General features: G+C 29.6%; 2 pseudogenes; both read right to left on the minus strand.

Annotated features, from left to right (window-relative positions):
- Positions 1-1,611: 1,611 nt before the first annotated feature.
- On the minus strand, positions 1,612-11,098 carry LOC121215247 (uncharacterized; annotated as a pseudogene).
- Positions 11,099-13,998: 2,900 nt separating this feature from the next.
- LOC121211004 (tuberculostearic acid methyltransferase UfaA1-like) lies at positions 13,999-16,109 on the minus strand (annotated as a pseudogene).
- Between the last annotated feature and the right edge of the window lie 1,130 nt (positions 16,110-17,239).

A 17,239-nucleotide genomic window follows, 5' to 3' on the forward strand; every position in this document is an offset into this window, starting at 1 on the left:
AGTTAAGTTAAAAATTTTAATTTAAAATTTGAGGTTTCCTTTTTTAAAGACATTTAAGGAGATATTTATCGAGAATAGTATTGGACTTGTTGAGGAATTCCTCAACAAGAAGCTCCAATATGTAACTTCTTTATGTAAAAAGATTGGTGATTGTGAAGATTTGAGAGATTTGAGTTCAACCTATCCCTATTATTAGGAGATTGACTTACTTGACTGGTGGAATGTGTATAAAATTTTTATAAGATTCATCATTTTTCTATTTGATTCACTAGCAAAGTAATATCTAGTTTAGTTTAGGATCTGTTTGTTTACATATAAAAGATTTTATGGAAAATGTTTTTATATTTTTCTATGTTCGTTTCATGGAAAATAACTCACAAATTAAGGTAAAATAAGTCATTTTTTTTGGTAAAATAATTTATCCTTATCTTTTTAAAAAATGGAAGTCATTTTTGCGAAAAGAACTCATCTATAGATAATTTTATTTTATTTATAAAAATTAACTTAAATCAAGCTTAAATATAAATAATAAAATTTATTTTTATTTTTAAAAATATTATATTTTTTAATATTATTAAACATACATATTTAATTATTTATATTTAATCTTATAATAAATTATTAATATAATAAATATAATTTATTATTTTAATAAATTATTTAATATTTTAATTTTATTTTAATAATAAATTTTAAAAATAATAATTTTAAATAATATTATTCACATATTATTGAAAATATTTAATATTAATATTTTAATAATAAATATTTATTACAATTATAAATATATTAATAATAAATATTTTGTAATATAAAGGTTAAAATATGTCATAAGTCTATGTACACTTTAAAATTTTTTAATTTAAATACTCAATAGTCATGTAATTAGAAAATGACGTAATGAGTCTGAATTTAACATATTATTTTTAATATATGCAAAAACAATGTAAAATATAAAATTATAGATAAAAGTAAATTCAATTAAACAATGAAAAAAATAAGAAAATCTCAAATGTATGTTTGTTTAATTGAAAACAACTTTTATAAAATATTTTTAAGAAATCTATCAATCAACAGAAATATTTTACACAAATTCATCTAAACACCAGAAAATATTAGCTTTTCCAGAAAAGTAAATTATTTTTCAGAAATTATTTTTTGGAAATCATTTTCAGTGAAACAAACGGAGCCTTAATTGTATATTATAATTCATTAATATTACATTTGGTAGGAATATTATTTTTTATACATGTTTTAGTATATAAATGAGCAATAAACTAATTCATTTAGTAATATATAGTTCCTATGACTTGCTTTTAGCAAAAAGATCGAACACCATTTATTTTGAATAAATTTTAATTTCAAGTTTAAAATTGTATGAACTATTCTTTATTTTATGTCTCAATTATTATAATATATATGTATATATGTAATAAATAAATATTTTTATCATGGTATTATACTTGTAACCAAACGAAAAATAAGAGTTGTGTTTTCAACCTTTATTAGAAAAAGTAAGTTAAAGGTTATTGAGTGAATTAATATAGAGTGCGCGAAAATAAGATTGCAATAAACTTTGGGCTGATAGAATATATATTAAAGTTTATACAATGATTGAATAGTGAATTTATTTCTGAATCAGTTCCTGCATATGTAGGTTTAAAATCGAACTAAGCAAGCAATTGTAATGTTCTTTTCTATTTTTATATTTGAATATAGGTTTAATTTTCCATAAACTAACTCGTAGTATCAATTTTCTGCAAACTCATATCAGAAATGAGGAGAAGAAATAATTAAGCAGCAGAAGGGAAGACTTTGAAGGGGTTGCCAAGTGCAGCTACATTTCCAGGGCGAGAAAGTACAACCTACATTTGCAAAACATTAATGATAATTAAATGGCATAAACAAGGTACAAAATACATGTATTCATGTTATTTGGACTTCAAATATATTTTTTTTGTAGGATTCTATGTCATATTTTCATTAAATAGATGTGTAGTTACTTGAAACTCACCTGGTAATTACCAAGAGTATTGGACTTGAAACCAGCAGCACAATAATCAAAATGGTATTCCCATGCTCGAATGAACTTGTCACTGAATCCCAATGCATTGATTTTTCTATGTAACCACAACACAATCAAATTTCCAAATTTCATTAAACAGGTTAATACTACGTAATGTCTTATGTATGTCCAACACGTATTTTAACATGAATTTGTTGAATTTCCTTTTTCCTTTTTTTAAGATTTTCTTGTATTTGGAAAATTCTTAAAAAGATATCATGGTACCGACATTTAGATGTGTGTGGGACACAAAATTTCAAATAAAAAACACGAAGAGTCGGAATAGCACACAAATGTACCTCTGCTTCTCCAAGAAATTCTTTCTCCAGTGTCTAAGCGTTTGGTAGTAATGAAGTCCTATGTTTTCCACATGCTCGACACTACATTACACAACTTCCTTCACTTTTCTCCATAACCAAATATGTGTATAATAGAAACCGAAACAAAATGCATGGATATGTACATAAACGTGTACTAGGGAGGAAATTGCATTATACCAGAGTCTGGATGCAGCATTCATGGCTGTTGCTACCCTAGTCAAAGAAGGTATGCATGCACCAGGGAAGATGTATTCCTTGATAAAATCTGAACTTTGCCTGTATTCATCGTACCGTTCTTCTGGTAGTGATGTGAACTGCAGTAACATGAACCACCCCAAGCATTAGACAAAAACAAATGTACTAGTAATAATGATGGCCATAGCTAAATGGCTATAATAATATTCTTCAAACTGTAGTTACTTGTAAAACAAGAAGTCCATCTTCTGCTAACACGGATTCGCAACCACCGAAGAAGTCCTCCATGCATTCATGGCCAACAGCTTCTATCATCTCACTGGAGATGGCCATATAGTGTTATGATCTTTTTTTTTGGGTATGTAATGGGGGTAACATTGGTGGCTTAAAGAACTTACCAAGATATAATTCTGTCATACTTGTAGGTGCTAGGTAGATGTCGATAGTCTCGGAGTTGAAATCTTATATTTTCCTGACAATAAGTTAAAAGGAAATTCTGAGTCCCTGAAAGTCAATCAGATGCAATGGCCAGAGCCATTGACAAACTCGAACTGGTGCTAAAGCTGATACAAAATTACTACTAAAGTTGCTAAATTAAAAACATGTCGTGACTTCAATTTGACCTTCTCTATAATGGTAGATAATTAGAAGCTTATCATGACTTCAAAATAAGCTGCAAGGAAAAATTGAAGTCGCAGATTATCATATAGGTACCTGAAGTCCAGCTTCCTTCACTCTTTTTTCTGCAAGTTTGAGTTGCTCTTCGGATAAAGTAATGCCGGTATATTTGCATCCGGTTCGTTTGACAACCTCGATAGCTAAGCTTCCCCAACCACATCCAATCTCAAGAATTTCATGCTTGTTATCAATTCTTGCCTGGAAAATCGAGATGGAAAATTCGATAAAAGATCATGGAATGACCAGAAAGTAATTATTATTGTAAGGACTTACTTTTTCAATCAAAAGAGAGATCTTTCTGTGTTGTGCATCTTTCAAATCCTCATCTTCTGTCTGTAAAACAAACAAAAATCAAATTTACCAACAATCTTATTTAATAATATCATCACATAAAGTGCCAAGTAGTGACAGCGAGTCAAACCTTAAATACTGCGCAGGAGTATGTCATTGTCTCATCCAAGAAGAGTGCAAAAAGGTCCTTACTCTAAGAATACAAAGAATGATTATAAGCATTATGTATGTCCTAAAATCTTAATAAGCTGCAAATAATCAAATATATACACACACACATCGAGCATATGATACTTCAGCATACTTGGATAAACAACAAAGAATTTACAGGTCAAGGCCTCATACCAGGTCGTAATGGCGAGAAACGTTCCTACGAGCATGTGTAAGAGTATTTTGTCTTAAGGCATGCTTGAAGAAATACTTTGCTGATGTTAAAGCAGCTGTAAACAACAATGGTGTCCACCAACCCCTTAACATAAAGGGTTAGATATACTATCTCAATTGGGATTTTAGGTGAAGAATATGCTTATCATCTTTGGGTTTCCAAGTAAGAGTACCTTTTCTTATTCAGTTTTGAGTTGGAAGAAATCAAATCTCTGTTGGCGATAAGAATCTGCAGGTAACAAGGCAAATCTTATGAACAGATACCGGTAGTTATTATAACACATTGTTATGATTGTGTCATTTTCTTACCATTACAAGGTTGAGCAGACCATCATTTTATCAACAAAAGAAAAATCCCCATTGATATATGAATCTGCAAGGCCTAAATCTGCCTCTGTCATAACCTGAAAAAGCAATTCTTCGTGCTCATCAATAGCTGAAATATCATGCATAAGGAAAACCGTATCCATAAGTTCAATACATTAAACATAGTTTGACATATACATTATTGAGAGTGTGGATACGGTATATTTTCTCCTATATTTGGAGAATCATGCTCTTGTACAAATATGGAAATTTGTGATGGAAATATGTGTCTGACATGAGTGTAGGACAAAGTAATTCAGTTAAAGTAAAAAGTCAGAGAACATAAGATAACCATATGGTATCTTCATTGAACGATTGATTTCAAAAGTATTTACCTTCCAGTAAAAATGTGGACTGTGAACTTTAATTACAGTTTTTAGAGAACACTTATTGCTAGTTCCTTCAAAGGTAAACATAGTACCACCTTCTTCCAATAAACTGTTAATGGAAAAAAGTAAAAGTTATTAATTATTAAAATTAAAAAAAAAAAAGATGTTCATGGTTGAATCAAGGGCATAAATAGCATTTCAGAAGTCCAAGAATCCTTTTTTCAAAACAGAAGTCTAAAACATAGATAGCTGGTTCATATCGAATGAAGAGGTTTGAACGAGTTGGCCTGTTCAAACCATGCACATTGTCATGAAAATGACATGATAAATGCCTCACAAGTAGGGTTTTCTACTTGGTCTTTAGGTGAGTGTTGGATACTTAGCCTTGTCTATGGTTCTTAAATGAAGAACAAAAATGATTTGGACAATAGATGAAGCATACTGATCTTAAACCTAAAGCTGAAACCCTGCAATCTTAAACCTAAAGCTGAAACCCTGCAATGGCAATCAAAGCACATAATGATTTTATAATTTGACAAGTGTGCACACATTAGAACAGACAACAACCAGCAGCAAAGTAGGACATTGGAGGAACTCACATCACACAGCCGGTTGATATAAAATGACTGAGGAATCTAGTAACAAAAAGACGTGCCCCTGTTTCCATCAGAGAGGGCACCATATGCTTTGGATTGCTCAGAATATTACAACTTTTTCCCAGCAGACCGTTTGCAGCAATCATCCCAGCCTGGAAAGAAGTGAACCTCACTTGTGAACTGCAATATAATAAGTGAACTGCAATATAATAAATACGTACTTTCGAAAAAAAAAAGTAAAAACCTTGGTGAAGTATATATATTAGGGAGACATCCTTTAGTCAAATGGGAGATCAATATGCATTAGTTTGAGAACATGGTAAGGTAAGAAATAATTTATGATTAAAAGTAATCACTACCTTTAATCCATCTTCATGGAAGCCATAGCCTGAAAAGAAAGTTAGTTGAGTTACTATGATGAATTATTTGAAAGTGAAGTTTCCTAGTTTTGAGCCAAATTATAGTAAGTACTTTTAGTTTTCAGATGTCAGGCAATCAGCAAATTAAAACACTACTAACTGGCTAACAAGGAAAATTTAGGCACAATGTGAGCCTTAGAGAAACATATTTATTCATGTTCATATTTACTGTAGGTCAGATGTATACTCTGTACTTAAATAACTTAAGGAAAGGAATTTTGAAAAGTAAAATGTGATTAACAAAACAAAGACAGTCTGCAGAGGGTCTTTTATAACAGAATCTGCTCACCCAGGTATGCTCCACAAAACCAAATTCCTCTCTTTCCTTGAATCCGATCAAGCTGAAGAGAAGCTTTTGTTGCAGCAACAGATGGTACTGGATGGCCTGTTCTCCACTTAAGCAAGGTGTGTTGTGGTGTATAATCTGGATTGAGAGTTACCAAAAAGGGTAGGCTTGTTTCTCCTAGATTCTGCAAATTCATACATTGCAGTCTAATACCATTAGTGATGAGATAATTTTTCTCATATTAATTCTGGGTTGCCTTCCCTTTTTAGAAAAATATAATTTCTGATTGTCATATTCTAAGTTAATAAGGTTATAACTTTAGAAACCAATTTCAAGAAGCATTCCCACTCTCATATCTTAACATCACCAGTAGTTGGCGGAAGCTCTAAAACAGTCCTCATGATTATATACTGTCCTAGTATAATATAAGCAATCACATTTTGAACTATGAGTACTTAAAATTCAGTGCCAAAAGTACTAATCAACATAACATATTCCTTTTTCAAGTAGGTTTTGGATTCAAGAGTGTGTATTTAAGCAAAGAGAACATAATAGCTACCTGAAGCACATTAAGCCAGTATGTCAAAGATACATTCTTGTCTGTACTTCCAAGAAAATTCCACGCACTCCATGCAGCTGGGTTTTTGGGCATTAAATTTTTGTCACGATGAAGATAAATATCACTGCCAGATAAAGAGAATCACAAATAAATGTGCAAAACTGAAAGATCAAAATCCTTTTTTTATGGTTCTCTCTTTCATGGTGAACTTCTACATTGACATATTCACATCGAAAATCCTGAAATTTAAAAGGTCAATGTAGGCCCTTTTTTTTTTTTTTTGTGTGTGTGTGTGTATTGGGGGGAGGGGGGGGTGGAAGCCTTCAATGGAAGTAAAGATCTCTTCATGGTATTTGAGGTAAATGGAAATTTCTCAGGGATTGCATAAAATATCAGTTTCAGTTATATAATGTATTCAATAATGGTACCTATAGACATATTGGAAAGCACCAAGCACTGTTGATTCATCATATGTTGCTTGATTCCCTAACAATCTCAAAGCATCTGGTGCATGAACAGCCATTATGCAACCTTGATATAACTCTTGAGAGTCATCTCCAGATAATACAGTGCAACCTGTAATAAACCTTTAGAATTACCAGTGGACCACAAAATGTTTCTGACATGAGAAAAAGTCTAAATATAAATGCCATATCTGTCATATTTCTTCAGTTTTAAGAAATAGTTTTATTCAGATAATGCAAAACAGAAGCCAAGTTACTCTTAGTCATCTTAAAAGGCCTCGTTTAAACATGTTATGTATCATCTTAGAGAATGAGAATGTAGGAATGAAGCAAGTAGAAGCTTCTGAGAAAACAAGTTGAAAGTGGAAACCATGCTGCTATGATCATTTCACAAGCACATTATTTATAAAATGTTGAGAACTTTTGAATCCAGCTTTGTTGTATAAAAATCTTAATCATTTCGGAGCAAAATACTCGAACGGAACTTTGAATTTAGATACTAACCTTCAGCATCACTCAAAACAGAATGCACCTCGCAACCAGTTCTTATTTGACAACCTCTACTCTCCAGCTCTTCTCTAACCTGATTACATTTTGTCAATAACCCGACAGCAAAAATAAAATGTCTGGAGCTTACATCTATTTGCATGTACCAATGAATTTGGATACAAAACGGTGCAACCTAAGAAGAGGAAATTATAATGAGAACCGGTACCTTATTGACGTAACAATGTGAACGCCATCGAACGGTCATCCACTGTGGTCGTCCAAAGAGCTATAAAGACAAGCAAAGTAATATTATCAAATCCAAACTAACATAGAAAGCTCATACTGACCATAACCTATGTTAGCCAGACTTTCATTTTCCATACAAATTCATGTCTAAAACTCACCCGAGTCCGAGTAACATACTCCACGAGTGATTCTTACCAAATACTTTATATAATACTTTCATTTGTAAGAGAATGTACCTGAAGTAGATGATGATTGCGGCAAAATGAAAGAATAGAGAAAGCTGAAAAATCCATAACTCTTTCTGTAGGGCATGACCATATTGAACCACATACAGGCACCTAAAAAACTACAACATTGTCATTGCTATTGGCTACTAATGAGACATTTCGTCAAACAAATCAACTTTGATACGAACAAAAGCATATCAGAAAAGGTAGAGAGGTCTCTGATATATCTCACCAGATAAGCCTTCTGAAATAATTCAGAGTAACCCTTTGATTTTATGAACTGTCCCAATGTTTCATTACGGTCAATATCCAGGTTGTTTTCGAGCAATTCAAGATAACTGCAAAATCAGAAATGAAAGACGACATATATTCATATCCAACACTTACAATTCATCTTGGAGTAACATAAAGACTTTTTATCATTGCTCACCTAATAACATCATTCTTGAACTTGAGAATTTCTCTAAGCATTCGCCAAAAGTGAGGATTGAAGAGGTTGGATTTTTGGGCAAACAAGCCTGAGAGGCCATTACGGCTGCCCCATTCACAGCCTTTGCCTTCATTAAGGCTCACTGAGAGTGACATATCAGATGGTTCCATATCAATCCCAAGGCTCTCAAACAACTCCATCATATTTGGATATGTAACCTGCCATAAAGTAATGTCATCACATTAAAGCGCACACACACATTTCAGAGACATCCCCACTAATAAATTTATCAAACATTATGTTTATCAATGAAGAAACTTTCAATTACAATTCCTGCATGAAAGTTTCAACATCTATTCCTTGAAATAGTAGCACTAATGTTCAACTTGTATTTTCTTTTTGGGTAAATTATACCCATTGTCACTAAATTATTAGAATATTTTGGTTACTCAATTTCAAAAAGTTACAAAATATTCCTCATGAAAAAAAAAGATTCGTTATTTACTTTTCTTTTCATGAATATTTGAAATAAAATTTACTGAAAATAATTATGTATTGAAAAGTTAAATTTTTAATACAGAATTTTATAAGTATTAAATTTATATTATAAAATCTTTTGGTATATTAATAAAAATTAAGCATGTAATATAATTATATTATTTTATAAAAATAATCATAAATATAAAAAATATTATTAAAATCTTCTTGATAATTATATATTTTTATTAAATTGATATCACCAATCAACTTAACACCAATTGGATAGAACCTAAAAAGACAATAATAAAATTTAAGCTTTAAACCTTAAAGTAGAAAAACCTCAACCATTACTTTAAGAAGATATTATTGTTTTTTCTATTATTTTAAATATTAAATTATAATTTTTTTTTAAATATTTCACCCACAAAAGTGAGTGTGTCCTAATCCATCTTCTATATATATTTATATTTAAATATTTATTTTGGTTAGAGTCAAGTCAACTCGATTTTTAATTTTAAAAAAAAAAAAATTCATTCCAAGGTAGACTACAATAAGAGGTCACTCAAATGTGTTTTTTTTATTCAATTACGAAAAATTATAAAATAATCATTCAACTATTTAATATTGTATTTTTTAGTCACTAACACAAAAGTAAAAACACCACAAATTGAAGATAGTTGAGTGAAATAAAAAAATATAGTTGAGTGACTATTAATATAATTAACCATTTATTTTGTATTATTTGCATTACAACAAGTGGTGGAGACACATGTTGTATTGTGGGGTTAATTGACCCAACAAAAAAAATTGATTACTTATATATATATATAATTGATGTATTCATCCTACAAAATACTTGAAAACGGTTTCATAAAAAATTGATTTCGCAAAAAAAATTGGAAAGGTTGTATTAAAATCTTTCAAAAATAATTATTTTATAACATAAATGGTTTTATATAAAAATAAATGATTTTTTGTTTATTTTCTTTCAACACCTGCCATTTTGTTCTATAAATTTTCTTATTTTTTCACACTCGTAATCTAAGTGTTTGATCTTTCAATACTTTTAAATGGTTCTCCCTTAATTTGATAATAGTTCTTATTTATTATTATTTTAAATTTTATCGATTAATCTTTTAGATTAGGATTGTAATCCCTAAACCCTAAAAGTACTAAATTTAATTATTATTTTTTTGTCTACTACTCAAAAAAATTGTTAGTTGGATAATCTTAAACCGAAACATTTCCACCTAACCATAATATTACATCACACATTAAAAGTTAATTTGAGACAATAATTAATCTATAAATTTATTAACAAACTACCAAATAAAAAGACAAAGAAAAAAGGCACCAACCACCCCTTCTCCATGGCCTTGGATCAGTTTACATTTTTTTAATTATTTTTATATTAATATATTTAAATTTTAATTATTTTTAATATATTTGCAAAGCAAAAAAAAAAAGCAATTTGTTATTAATTAATGTATTAGAAAAGGAAATAAACTATCGTAATGCAATGTGGAAAATTGTTTAGGTTCAAGGAAAGAAAATATAGGGGGTTTTGAAAACACGTGTAAACAAGGGTTTTACGTGTCTGATTTTCAAGCACACAAGAACTACCATTATTTTCCACCTCATTACAAATAATTATAATATAAAAATGGTATAAATATATAAAAGACAGAGAGAAAATTATTTTTAAAATTTTCATTTTCTTCAAATTTTTTTTTTAATTTTGATTTTTGTAGATTTTTAGTCTTCCAAATTCCTATCATTTCAGTTTTATCTCCTCTCTAGCAATACCAAGTAAAGGCTTTAGCGACGAAACGACTAAAAGCGTCGAAAAAGAAAATGAAAAAGAGATGGTAAAAAACATACGCGATTAAAGACCATGAAACCAAGGTCTAAATCAACACCATCGAAGTGAACGGTCTTGGAATGGCCTCCCAAATATTCTTCTTTCTCATAAAGCACTACATCTGCACCGGCTTTGGCTAAAGTATAGGCTGATACCACCCCACTTATCCCTCCACCTATCACTGCTATTTTCATCCTTTATTTCACCACACCCAAAAATAAAACAAAACCCTGAATTTATGAACTCTGTTGAAGATGAGAGATTCAGATAATGCAAGAAAACGAAAAACTGACCTGAAAAATGGTTCAAAAGAAGAAGAAGAGAGAAGAAAATAGTAAAGGGAGATAGGGAGGCCACTGTTCAATTCTCTGATTCTAAAAGGCTCTTAATTGATAGCAGAGTAGATAAGTCATATTTGTATATACATTTTAAAAAAAAGGCTATTTAGAGGTGCGGTGTGCTTTGGCACTTAGCTCCCTTATTGTTTCTCTATTATTCAATTTGGTAGCCCACAGTGCCTATCATTTCATGAGTTTGATGATGGGTTTAGATGGGAAGTGGGATATGGTATAATACGCTACAGTTATTTTTACAGTAACTACATGTAAACGCATTATTTATCTAAATTTACATTGAATCCCATCCGTATACATTTTTTTTAAGAAATAACGCATGAAGAAGCATTTATTAAAATTTACATCGAATTTTACTACTCCTCTTCACATTATGTGTAAGTTATAAATTTAATTTTTTTACTTGTGGATTGAGTTGGGTTGGATTAGGTTTCAACTAGATTTATGCATTATATTAATATTATACATAGTTGGTCAAGCTTAGCTCGACTCGAAATACTTAGCCTTTGCCCAAATATAGCCATAATCGTAAATAATTAACTCAAGTTTATTTGTCTCATGCATATTGTTTTTTTAAATATAATTACTTTTATTATTATTAATTATAATTTCTTTACAATCATTATATATTTATACTTTGGATAAACTACACCTCATGTAACTAAATTTCTAGTAAGTTTATGTTTTGGTCATTCAACTTAAAAAAGTTACAAAATAGTTATTGAATTATTCGAAAGTTTTCATTTTAATCATTGAATTACTCAAAAAAATTTATTTAAGCAATTAGGTTATTAAGTTTTTTTTATTTTTTTAAGTTCAGCTCGCGAGTTTCAAGTAACGATTTAATAATTGATATAATGGATTAGTACACATTGATGAGTAAAAAAAATATACTTTAAATCTAAGTTGATCCAAGAAATAAACTATTTGGATTTTAATAAAAAAATTAAACTATAAAAAAGAAAAAAATGTAAACTTTCGTTTAGTATAGATGATACAAACGGAAAAAGACTATACAATAATTAAAAAATGCCTTGATTGAATTAGAAATGCGGAAGTGAAAACCTTGGAATGGACAACCAGTTTGTATGCTTAATGCCTTTAAACAAGAATGAGTTGTTTTTTGCTTTTTTTAGGCACTTAAAAACAGATATTTTCGCTTTTTGAAGTTTTGATAGAGTTAGGAGATAAATATTTAATCGAGGACAATATTAGATTTGTTGAGAAATTTATTGGCTTCGAACGAATAATATCAACTTTTTTTAAAAATAGTAAGAATGAAATCCTTCAATAATATCTTAAGAGTCTGTTTAGTAGTGCTTAAAAAAATACTTCTAGTTCTAAATAAATTGTGCTAAATAAGCTGGTTTTAGTTGAAATTTTTAGCTTTTCGAGAGTGCTTCAAAAGTACTCCTACAAAGAGAAGCTAAAATTTTTAGATGCTTAATTACTTTTTAACCCCTCCAATAACATAATACTTTCTTTTTTTTTGTATTTAATTACAAATATGTTAAAATAATTAATAAAAAATTTAAAATACTAATTACAAATATTTAATGGTTATATTTAAATATTCAAAATATAGTTTATATATTCTAATTAAATTTTATAAATAATTAATATTTATTATTTTAAAATATTTAAAATTTATATTTCATATATTAAAATATTAACAAAAAGTTATAATATTTTTTTATATTCTTACTAAAATATAATAATATTAATTAATTTAAATATTATTTAAAGGCATATTTGTTAGTTGATAATAACATGTTTAAAATGAACATTTTATTTCTTAAAAGCACTTTTTAACGGTAATCTTAAACACTCACATTTTAAATCAAACTTTTTAAAAGTAGTCCTCAAAACTATTTTTTTTTACAATACTTTTCAAAAACAATTTTCAAAAATATTGCTAAATTAGTGTTAAGTGTTTGATAGTTATGAAGCCTCATCTTTTCCATATGCTTCCATCTATAATTTCTTTATGTAAAAAAATTGGTGACTGTGAAGATGGAGAGATTTGAGTTCAACCTATCCCTATTTTTCGGAGATTGACTAATTGGCTGGTGGAATGTGCAGAAAGTCTTTATAAGGATCCATCATTTTTCTATTTGATTCACTAAGAAAGTAATATTAGTTTATATTCAATTTAGTTTGAAAAATTTTTTGAGCTCATAATTTTTCGTATATTCAATGATGTTCTGTTTGGTAAGAGTATTATTTTTTACATATATTTTACCATACGAGTGAGCAATAAGCTAATTCAATTAGTAACATTCTAGTTATTCTTAGGATTTATTTTTAACAAAAAGAAGGAACAATTTTCATTTATTTTGAATAGGTTTTTTTTTTTAAGAGTTTATATTTATCTTTTTAATTTTAAGTTTAAAATTATATTAACTATTCTTTATTTTATATCTAACTATTGTAATATATATATGTGTAATAAATAAATATTTTTCTCATTTTATTACACTTGTAACCAAATGAGAAATAAGAGTTGTGTTTACAACATTTGTAAGGAAAAGTTGAAGGTTATTGAGTGAATTAATATAAGGTGTGCGAGAATAAGGTTGCAATAAACTTTGGGCTGGTTGGATTTATATTAGAGTTTATACAATATTTGAATAGTAGATTTATTTCTGAATTAGTTCTTGCATATGTAGGTTTAAAATTGAACTATGTAAATAATTGTAATATTCTTTTTTGCTTTACTCATTGTGTATTAGCAAAATCCTAAATCTTATTTTTGTATATTTGAATAAAGGTTAAAATATGACTTAAGTTTATATACATTTCGACAATAGAAATACAGTGATTAAATTTTAAATTTTCGAAGAGTATAGAAATTTATGACATATTTTAACCTTGAATGAAACTAAACTTGTAGTATCAATTTTCTGCAAACTCAGTCCATGGATGAGATAGAATATCAGAAATGAGGAGAAAAGAAATAATTAAGAAGCTGAAGGGAAGCCTTTGAATGGGTTGCCAAGTGCAGCTACATTTCCAGGGCGAGAAAATACAACCTACATTTGCAAAACATTAATGATAATTAGATGGCATAAACAAGGTACAAAATACATGTATTTATGTTATTTGGACTTCAAATATATATATTTTTGTAGGATTATATCTCATACTCACCTGGTAATTACCAAGAGTATTGGACTTGAAACCAGCAGCACAATAATCATTTTAGCATTCCCATGTTCGAATGAACTTGTCATTGAATCCCAATGCATTGATTTTGCCATGTAACCACAACACAATCAACTTTCCAAATTTCATTAAAAAGGTTAATACTTATTATTTATGTCCGACACGTATTTTAATATTCTTAAAAGACATATCTTGGTACCTACATTTAGATATGTGTTGGAGACAAAATTTCAAATAAAAAATGGAAGAGTTGGAATAGCACACACAAATGTACCCCTGCTTCTCCAAGAAATTCTTTCTCCAGTGTCTAAAGAGTTTGGTAGTAATGACGTCCTATGTTTTCCACATGCTCCACACTACAATTACACAACTTCCTTCACTTTTCTCCATAACCAAATATGTGTATAATAGAAACCAAAACAAAATGCATGGATATGTACATAAAAGTTTACTAGGGAGGAAATTGCATTATACCAGAGTCTGGATGCAGCATTCATGGCTGTTGTTACCCTAGTCAAAGAAGGTAAGCATCCCCCAGGGAAGATGTATTCCTTGATAAAATCTGAACTTTGCCTGTATTCATCGTAACGTTTTTCTGGTATTGATGTGAACTGCGGTAACATGAACCACCCCAAGCATTAGACAAAACAAATGTACTAGTAATAATGATGGCCATAGCTAAATGGCTATAATAATATTCTTCAAACTGTAGTTACTTGTAAAACAAGAAGTCCATCTTCTGCTAACACTGATTCGCAACAATCGAAGAAGTCCTCCATGTATTCATGGCCAACAGCTGCTATCATCTCACTGGAGATGGCCATATAGTATTATGATCTTTTTTTTGGTATGTAATGGGGGTAACATTGGTGGCTTAAAGAACTTACCAAGATATAATTCTGTCATACTTGTAGGTGCTAGGTAGTTGTCGATAGTCACAGAGTTGAAATCTTATATCTTCCTGACAATAAAGTTCAAAGAAATTCTGAATCCTAATCCACGGAAATCGACTTTCAAAGTTAAAATACAGAGATAGCAATGGCTATGAACCCCTGAAAGTCAATCAGATGCAATCTCCAGAGCCATTGACAAAATTAAAAGCATATCATGACTTCAATTTGGCCTTCTCTATAATGGTAGATAATTAGCAGCTTATATTTTTTGTCATTAAGTTGCAGATTATCATATAGGTACCCGAAGTCCGGCTCCTTCACTCTTTTTTCTGCAAGTTTGAGTTGCTCTTCGGATAAAGTAATGCCGGTATATTTGCATCCGGTTCGTTTGACAACCTCGATAGCTAAGCCTACCCAACCACATCCAATCTCAAGAATTTCATGCTTGTTATCAAATTTAGCCTGGAATAGTGCAAAAGGAAAATTTGATAGCTTAAGGTATAGCTAGAAAGTATTATTACTATAAGGAATTACTTTTTCAATCAGAAGAGAGAATTTTCTCTGTTGTGCATCTGTCAAATCTTCATCTTCTGTCTTAAAACAAACCAAAAATGAAGTTACCAACAACCTTATTTTAATAAATTATTAAATGAAATGGCAAGCATTGACAGTGAGTCTAACCTTAAACACTGCACAGGAGTATGCCATTGTTTCATCCATGAATAATGCAAAGAGTTCATTACTCTATGAACACAAACCAGAGAACATTTTTATATGCATTTGGTATGTCTTAAAATCTAAAAAAGCTGCATATCATCACTATACATATTAGTTGTTTCATGTTTGAACTTGCATAAAGACTATTGTAGCAATAAAATTTATGTCATGGCCTCGTACCGGGTCGTAATGGCGTGAAATTTCTTACGAGCTTGTGTAAGAGTATTTCTCCTTAAGAAATGCTTGAAGCAATACTTTGCAGATGTTAAACCAGCTGTAAAAAAAAAGGTGTCCATCGACGCCTAAACATAAGGAGTTATATACAATCTCAATTGAGATTTAGGAGAAGAATATAAAAGCTATGTTACTCTTCGATTCTTCATTTTTCTTGAATATGTCAAACTTTTTTCAAAATGTCCTTGTATTTAGAGGATCATAGCAACATAGGTAATGTATTATTGTGGTTTAGAATTAGTAGTATACCTTTTCTTACTTGAGCTGGAAGAAATCAAATCTCTGTTGGCCAAGGCAAATCTAATAAAAATAAATACCAGTGATTATAAACTCATTGCTATTATCATGTCAAATTTTTTTTACCATTAAAAGGTTTAAAAAACCATATCTTTTATCAACAAAAGAAATATCTCCATTGATATATGCATCTACAAGGCTTATATCTGCAGCAGTCATAACCTGAAAAGCAATTTTTGTACTCATTAGTGGCTGATATAAAAGGAAATTGCATCCTTAAGAGAAGTTACCTTCCAACAAAAATGGGGGTTGTGAACATTAATAACAGTTTTTAGAGAACACTTTTTAGTAGTTCCTTCAAAGGTAAACATAGTACCACCGTTCTCCAATAAACTGTTCATGGAAAAAGTAAAAGATATTGATTATTAAAACTATAAACAAAAAATGATGTTCATGGTTGAATGAATCAGTTGCATAGACTGAAAATAGATTGTAACAACTCACATAACAGACCCGGTTGATATAAAATGACTGAGGAATTTAGTAACAAAAAGACGTGCCCCGGTTTCCACTAGAAGTGAACATCACTTGTGAACTGCATTATAATGAATACACTGTTAAGTATGACTCTTATTTCAGTCAAATAATCTTTTAGTTATTATTTGTTTTAATCAAATTCTGATTAGTTTAGATTATTTTATTATTATTTGACCTATGAATTTAGTCTATAAATAAGCTCTTTTACAACATTAGAAAACACACCCATTATAGATTAGAACTCATAACATATTTAGAGAATTTTGTGTTTACGTCTTGAGAGTTCTTTGTTTTCGGCACTTAGTTTTCATCTTCATCTTTTATACTCTTTATTCTTTTTCTATTATAGTAAAATTATCTTTGTTTATGGTTTTTTATCCTCTTTAAAGGGGTTTTCCATGTTAAATTTGTGTATTCA

This window comes from Gossypium hirsutum, chromosome A02, assembly GCF_007990345.1.
Source record: "Gossypium hirsutum isolate 1008001.06 chromosome A02, Gossypium_hirsutum_v2.1, whole genome shotgun sequence".
NCBI classification, from domain to species: Eukaryota; Viridiplantae; Streptophyta; class Magnoliopsida; order Malvales; family Malvaceae; genus Gossypium; species Gossypium hirsutum.